Here is an 8,823-nt window from a genome sequence, read left to right as displayed (position 1 = left end):
GGACTTGCAAACTTTATATGCCCCAATATAGGGGAATGCCAGGGCCAAAAGAATGGGAATGGGTGGGTAGGGAAGTGGGTGGCGCTATGGGGGACTTTTGGGATAACATTGGAAATGTAATTGAGGAAAATATGTAATAAAAATATTAAAAATTAAAAAAAAAAGAATAGCGGTTTCAGTGCATAATAGTTGCTAAATAAATATCTGTTGACTCTATCACTGACAGTAGGATCAGGATTCCCTAAAGCCTGCTTAGGGTTTGACTACGAAGTATCTCCCAAAAGGCTTATATGTTGCTCCCCAACTGGAAGATCTAGTCCCTGAGAGGTGATGGTCCTCGAGAGCTCTGACCTAATCTTTGGATTAATCCACTGATGGCTTGATAACTCAGTAGCATCATTGGAAGGCAGAAGAAGCTCTTGATTGCAGGACAAAATAAAAGAAGGTCATTTGAGGATGTTCATGGGTTGGGTTGCCAGCTGGCTTTGACATGCATTTAGATCTGGGAGGCTCTGACCTCTCAATAGATTAATCCATGGATAGATTAGTAGGGTGATGTAATTGGAAGGTTGTGAAAAAGACAGATGGTAGAGCTTAGCTGGAGTGTGTCGGCCACTAGGAACATGATCTGGAAAGAAATATTGTCTCCAGCACCTTCCTCACTTCCTGCTTCCTTGTGACCATGATATGAGCAACTCTGTCCCATGGTGTCCTTCTCTCCTGATGCTCTGCTCATCACAGGCTGAGAAGCAATAAGGCCAGTGACCATGGTGTGAAACCATAACCAAAATCAACCTTACCTTATTGAGACAGTTTCTTCCAGATCTTTCACACCATTGACAAATGATCACATGAGACAGAATCACTGTTAAGTCCATTATGTAAGCAGAATAACATAAGCTTTGTTATGTTAATTTATCCAAAGTCAAGTATAAAGTGATCTGGACCAGTTACAGGTGGTCTAGATTCTTATCCAGCTAGCCCAATCCAGCGACCATACTTTTAATTCCAGACTACCAAAAGAACAATCATAGTTCTTTTATTTTTATAAGAAAGTTGGATTTATTTGTGGAGTGAAACTATTTTTTTTTAAATCTGAACCACTCATCTTGCCCGATAATGTAGTTAAGAATAAGTAATGAATACATTTTTCTAAAAGAATCAATGATAGCAAGCAATATGGAGATATGACATGGCAAGAGGGACACTGATTCAAACTAGAGGAAATAAAGAATGATGCAGAACAGCTGAGGGATTTATATCAGACTTGAGAATATGCAGAATAGTAAAGGGGACAGTCATTCACAGCACAGGATGTGTTGTTTACCCATGACCCCACAACAAGCTACTTTTGGATTTTGTAGGTTAGAACTCAATCATGTCAGTATTTCTGTGCACATGGAATTCTGAAGCATCCTTACTGGGCAATTCCAACTCTGCATTTCTCATGAAGATTCTTGTACCAAGTTACCAAGGCTGCAGTCACTTGAAGGCTTGACTGGAAAGAAGTTGCTTTTTCAGGGTACTGCATCCAGGTGGCAGAAAAGTTATGCAGGTAATAATCTTCCCCACACAAACCTTTGGGAAGGTTGCTTGAGAGTCCTCTCAGCATAAACCATCAAAAAGAGAAGGGAGAACAGCAGAGCTGTCGGCTCAACAACTTAACCTTGGAAGTTGTGAGCATCACTTTGATTTATTAGAGGCATGGAAGTCTCCAGTCTGATTCACATTCAAGGAATGGGAATTGGGCTCCACCTTTGGAAGAAAGGAGTGTCAAGGATTTTCAGAGATATTATAAGCCCCACTGTCAAGGCAGCCTGTGAGAGAGAACAGGACACTTCCAGGAAGGATGCATTATGAAAAGTTTTTTGTTGACCAATGTCTTTCATTTTGGGGTCTCTATTATTTTCACTATTTTTTCATGTCATTCTATCAACTTTTTATATTGCAATCCTTTGATCTTTGCCATTCTGAAGACAGACACTTTACATAGTTCTTATCTACTTTATCCATCTCTATATTTTTTTAAATACAGTTTTAAACTAGGAGTTTAGCAGTGATAAAACAAAAACATTTTAAAAATAGCTCTTGCTCTCATAGCATTTATATCATACTAGATAATACACTTGTGGTCCACATAATAATCAGATATACTATGCCAAGGGGCCTGTTATATACAAAGTGCTATGGGTTGGGGGTAGTGGTTTAGCTTAATGGTAGAACACTTGACTAGCTAACCCAAGGCACTGGGTTGGATCTCTACTAATGAAGAACACAAAAACAAAACAAAACAAAAGGCCCCTTAAAACTGGAAGAAGTGCAAATGGATGCTGGAATGTAGAAGATGCTATTTTTCTTCATGGAAGGTGCCTTGCTTTGTGTGCAAAGGACCAGAATTTTGATCCCAGAACCCATATTAAGTGATGTGCAACCTCCTGTAACTCTTGCTCAGGTGACCCAATGCTCTCTTCTGCGTACTGTAGACACCTACATACATGCAACAGACATTCAGACACAAAAATATACAATACTATTAGTAATAATGGTGATGATGATCAACATTTTTAAGTAACTCGATCTACTGAAGTTACTTTTTAAAAAAAGATTACGGTCTTTTTTTGCCAAGACACTTTTGATGGCAGTAGAGTGGATAGAATCAGTAGAGCCTGTGCTTTCGTTGGCATGTGGAATAAAGAAGGAAGATTTAATGTGGCAGACATTTATCAAATCCAATTGACAGGATTTAATTATTAATTTCACAGGCAGAAAAGAGGTTAAGGCTAACGTCTATATTTCTGGAAGGTAAATGATAGCCTCATTAACCAAGATTTAAAAAAATAGGCAGAGAATGCAGATGGCCCTTGGAGAAGGAGAGAAAATAAACTCAGCTTTGAACATACTAGTTGGACTTGCCTTTAGGTCCATACTTGAAAGCTGTCATAGAGATGATTGAAATATGCAACTGGAGTTCCAACGGAAGTTTCAACTAAAAAATACACAGTTGGGAAACACTAGCATGTGAGTCCTAGTCAGACTTAGAGAACTGGACGTAATTACTAAGAGTGGGAAAGACAGCCAAGAATGAATGGGACTCTGGAGAAAACCAGTGCATAAAGGATGGAGACAAAGATAAAACAGGAAATAGGAAAAGGAGGAAGAAGATAGCCAAGAGACTCCAGGCTAATAAACCCCACCCATCAGAGAGAGGATCGGTGGTGAAATAAAATGCAGGCATCAACCTTGAGACACTGAAAACTCCACTTCCCAATCATTAGTCGAGACAGTCACAGTCATCAGAGCACTTTCAATAAGTCACTCTGGGATGGAATCCAGCTGCAGCCAACTGAGAGGTAAAAGAGAGGTGAGTGAGTGAAGGCAGATAGACCATATTCACCCACAGCTTAAAGTAAAGAGCCACAGAGAGATTGAGTGTGATTTTTTTTTTAAGAGGAGAAGTGATATGGGGTCCAGACCATTCCTTTCCAACAGAGTTATGTCTTCAGGATTGTTCATCTCAGCCTAATCTCAAAAACAAAAGAATTCCATATTCCCTGTGGGTCTTGCAGCCTCTTCTGACAAAGCTTGTCAGAAACGGGAAGTACTTTAAAATGGCAGGGAGAAGACATAAAACAAACACAGCATGGCGACTTCAAGACTGGATGCCACCAACCCAAGAGAATCCAAATTTAGTACATCTCAGTCACTACATCCAATGGGAAAAACCCTCAGTTCCCAAAGGAGCAGATTCTCAGAAAAAAAAAAATGTATCAAATGTCTTAAAGTAAGTATGATTGAACTAATTAGTAATGAAGACAACCCAAATACACACACACACACACACACACACACACAGCCTATGGAAACTTTCCCTTTAACACAAGCTAAGCCAATGAGTACAAAAATCTTAGATTTATGCTACTTATCATCCCAGACACATTTTCATCATTTATCAAGGCATAGCTATAGAGAATAAAAATCTAGACATAAATTTTCACATTGGTAAACTGAAGGACAATCCTAAGGAGCTCCTAAAGGCAGAGGAGTGCCATCGAATGGGTCTGTAATTAGCTCTCTGGTGGGTAAATCTGGGCATTTTAGCAGAGCTTTGCCAATCAATCTCAGTTACCAGGAAGAACAGAGCAGCAGAAGCAGACTCCAAAGACTAGACAGACGATCCACTGAAAAAGGTCTCACCAAGAGTAAGTTCTGTTGCTCTGAAAGTGAAAACATTATGAAAAGCATATTGAGAAGACAAAAAGTAGAGAAGGATGCTATTGTTGAATCTAATTTCCTCACAGGAGAGCTGGTATGGGGAGTGTCTTTTTAATAACAGTCAAAACACCATCACACATTGACTGCGTGGCTTCATTTCACAAACATTCAACAACCATCAACCCATCTACCAGAAGGATTTTTTTTTAATGATCAGCAAATGAAACAAACATTTTCCTGACCTTGTCAGCTTCACATTTTAAAGGGACGATGGTCATGGAACAGTTTAGGATATAATTATTTGACTCTGGTTGAGATAATTCACATGAAAAAAAAAGAACATAGTTTATTGTATTTTCTTCTCTAAAGCACACAATAGTGTCTCCTTGCTTTGCTTAAGTCTCATAATCCAAATGTCCCCAAGTTCTCTATCTCCCAAAGCACTGCTTCCCTTTATACAGTAATAAAACTCAAACCTCCATTATTTCTTTAATTAAATTGCAAGGCCTTTCTCTGCATGAAGCACTCTGCTTTCAGGTCATGTCGCATCCTATTTGCCCAAATTCTATCTGAGTCACAGTGACCTCTTCTTTAGTACTTCCCAGTCAGCTCCAATTTGCTTGCATTGATACCCCCATAATCATAAGAGAGACCTTTCATTCTCCAAGGACTCCTCTAGACGTGATTGTCCCAGCCACCTGCATGCCTTGTCAGAGGGAACAGCCTACCAGGACTTTTTTCATGGGGCACTAGACTTATGGCATCTTCCTTTTCCCCATTTGATCTCCTCTTCCTAGGACCAAGCACCTTCCAAGCTACCATTTAAAGATGCACTCTGAAGCAGCTAAAAACAGCTATAGAAAAAAATAGTTCCTAATGTTCACACTTCCATGGAGAAAAGTTCAACTTCCCCTAAATAACCCTTTCTTATCACACCATCTTACGTCATCTTGACTTTCACAGCAAACATTAATTTGTCTTCAAAAAAAGATTGTTATTGTTTCTGTAATTAATTCCTCACCAGTCCTGTGATGCAGAAGTGGGGTCTCTCCATCATTTTATTTGTGTTTAAAAGAGAGTTTCCTTTCAGCTACAGTAGTTCACCATAGGAAATGGCCTCCTTATAATCAAGTAAGTGGTGTAATCAAGTCACATATTTACAAATTTAATCTACTTTAAATCCTGGGCAAATATTGAGGTACACATATCTCCAACTCAACGTAACATTTCTTTGTGGAAAATAATGGAAGCAATCAAAATGTTCAACACTAAAGAAATAATCAAACAATTTAGGCTTGAAACAATCGATGGAGTATTATAGAGACACTAAAATGGCTTCATTTGGAATATTGGTGACAAAAGAAAATGAAAAGATGCTAATTTCAAAACTGAAATGAAAAGTGAATAATTCTGAGTTTCAATATGTAGTGATATCAAATATTCAAAAGTACATCATGCTAAAAAAAATGGAAAACTACCCTGAGAAAAGATTCTCTTCTAGTCTCAAAAATCTATCATAGAGAAATTGAATTTTAACAACCCTTTGTCTGAAGACCTACATGGTGTGAGATACCCCCAAGAAACCTTATAACTGTAGGAAACTAAGTGAAGAAGAAATAGAGGGAAGAATATTGTGTTAGGCTAGATCCTCCAGGTTGAGCAGAGGATATGTTGGAAACTATCCCTTATGCTCTGCTCCTGCCTCCTCTCCATGTCATCTTGAGAGGATCATTGCCCATCCATTATACCTTTTTGAGATAACAAGAATGGTATCAATGAGATAAGAGCAAGGAAGAACCATCAAGAATCCTATTGAGCAAAGCATCATGACTTAGCTCTGAAACTCCAGCACTCAGGAGCATGCCATGAGCCAATTAGATTAGGAAAGCTTGAAGCCAGCCTGTGCTATAGAGTGAAACCCACCCCCCCCCAAAAAAAAATATCAGTCCTATTGAGATAAGTGCCACAAGGACAAAAGTTAGGCAAGAATGCTCATTTGAGTTAGTTTCTTGTCACTGAGACAAAATAACTAAAAAATAACTCATACAGAAGATTTATTTGCGATCCCAGTTCCAGAGGTTTCAGCCCATAGTTAACTAGCTACATAGACACAGTAGAATACATGTTGAGACAGAGATGCTCACCTCCTGACAGCCAGGAAGCAAAAAGACAAAAAATGGAAGCAGTGATGGCCAAGATAAACCAATTAAAGCCATACCCTCAGAGTTCTACTTTCACCAGCCCATCCCCAATCACCACAGTGCACATGCCTTCCACCCCACTCAATTATGAAGCCATCAACGGATTAATACTTAGAGCTTCCATGCATGATCCAATCACCTCTCAATGACTGATCTGATAGCAGGGTACCAGGCCTTCGGCACAAGAGCCTTTGAGTGAGATTGAATCCCAAACTGTAGAGCAGCACCCACTGTTGCACTTTCAGATGGTAGATCAAACACAAGTTCGAGATTTCAAAAAGGTTTGATTTTTCACCTACAATAAGCAATCCATTTCTTTCCAGTAGATGCCTTTTGGGATGTATGCCTACAGAGATGAAACAAATGCTTTACTAAAAGATACTTACATTTCCAAAGTATCGTATATTCTGATAATTACAGTAAAAAATGTGAGAGATTTTAATGAATTCCCTTCAAGAATGGATGGATCAAAAAGCAGTTTAGACATCCAATAGATTTAAATAAAAAATAAAAAGTAAGGAATGTAAGGAATATGTTTCTTGTCAGGAGATAACCTTCCTGTGTGTATATCTATAAAGTATTGTGGTGAATATAAAATATATCAGCCCACCCAAGATACTTCTTGCTAAGAAGAAAGCATTGAAATAGGATTTTGGAACATTTCCATGAAAGTGGAAACCTTGTCAGTCTGATCACAGAAAGCCTCTATGAAATTATTTCCATTCTTCCATGAAGACTTACCATGAACTTAAAGGGAATTTCCTTCATTTTAAAATAATTTCATAACTTCAATAAGAATGGACTTAAGTAAGAAATTCCCAGGCCAAACTAAATTATAAAGGAAATTGTTGTGGGTATATTTTAATGAAATAAATGTGATTTCTCTAAAGCCTATTATAAGACTCTTAAGCTGATATTAAGATGATGTTTGTGAGAAAAAAATTACAGGAAAAAAAGTTCTTCATTTGGCTCAATTACTCAAGCCTCAGTTAAGTAGGAAGATGAGAGGTGTAAGGAATGTGACTTCAGCCCATTACTGAGAACAATCAGTACCTCCGGACTGAATATGTTGCCCTGGTATAGAGAAAAGAAGTAGGAATTGCCTTACTTAATTACCCCCAAGGATGCCAGGCCTGAGAGGGTCTTGCCAAAGCAACTCTACAGGCTAGGGATGACAGAACCAATCCCCGAGGGTAAACACAGCAAAGCACCACCACTCCCACCCAGGAAGTGCTAATACCCAACCTTTTGCTCTCTGGATCGAATGGCTTCTCTGTATACCTCTTAATGTATAGGTTCCCGCCATGTACAGGACTTAGCAACTCTTTCCCCAATACCTCTCCTGCATCAGAAGGTGTTCCTAAGACAGATGATGGACCTTCCACAGTGGAAGTGCTGATCCCACCAGCCAAAATCAGCAAAATCTTCTACCTCAAGTTTTTTTGTTTTTGTTTTTAAACAGGGATAGGAGTTACTGCCGTCTAAGTAGGAAGGATATTGTCACCTCTAGAGCCAAATAACAATGTTCTTCCCACCCATCTAAATGAGCTCCCAAGCATGACTTGGAAACTCACAAGAATGCAAGCACAGATTGGCAATGCTGAGCCAGACTGAAGGTTGTCCCCTCCAAAGTGGGTGCAGGTGTGGCGGTGGATACCCTATTCCCTCCTTAAGGAGTAGATTCTCCACAAATGGGACTATTTTGTGTGATCTGACACACACACACACACACACACACACACACACACACACACACAGAGAGCAGGTACATAACTCCAATGTAGAGAATTAGCTCATGGCTAAATATATACGTCAATTTGTGTTGCATGTTTAAATGCCAAAACCCCTCCACAATTCTTACTAAACATCATTTTGATAATATTAAAAGATAAAATATTTAAACCTGGAATTTAACTATTGCCAAAGGTATTTTTCAGTGCTCATAATAGTGGTCATAATAGTGACATCTTTGTTCACCCTTATGTCTCTTTAGTTTGGGGTCCTTGGAATTATTCATACTTTGTGTATATAAAATATATAGCAAATGTTCTAAATATGAATAGTGTTTTGATTATAAAACCTTTACTTAAATAGCTCATCTATCTAGACAACAAACAGCATGGTACTAAATAGTCTTTGAACTTCAAATGATTAGAAGAGAAATCAGAAAGTACTTAAAAGTAGTTGATAGTAAAATTTAATATGTCAATATTTACTCACAGAGCCAAAGAAGTATGGAAATGTAATTTCTGAGATGTATTTTATCATTAGCAAAAGCACATGTACAAAAGTTAAGTTTTGAGCCGGGGGTGGTGGCGCACACCTTTAATCCCAGCACTCGGGAGGCAGAGGCAGGCGGATTTCTGAGTTCGAAGCCAGCCTGGTCTACAGAGTGAGTTCCAGGACAGCC

This window comes from Mus caroli, chromosome 4 (genome assembly GCF_900094665.2).
Source record: "Mus caroli chromosome 4, CAROLI_EIJ_v1.1, whole genome shotgun sequence".
NCBI lineage: Eukaryota > Metazoa > Chordata > Mammalia > Rodentia > Muridae > Mus > Mus caroli.
The sequence above is the reverse complement of the archived record's forward strand: the minus strand, read 5'-3'. Positions refer to the sequence as shown.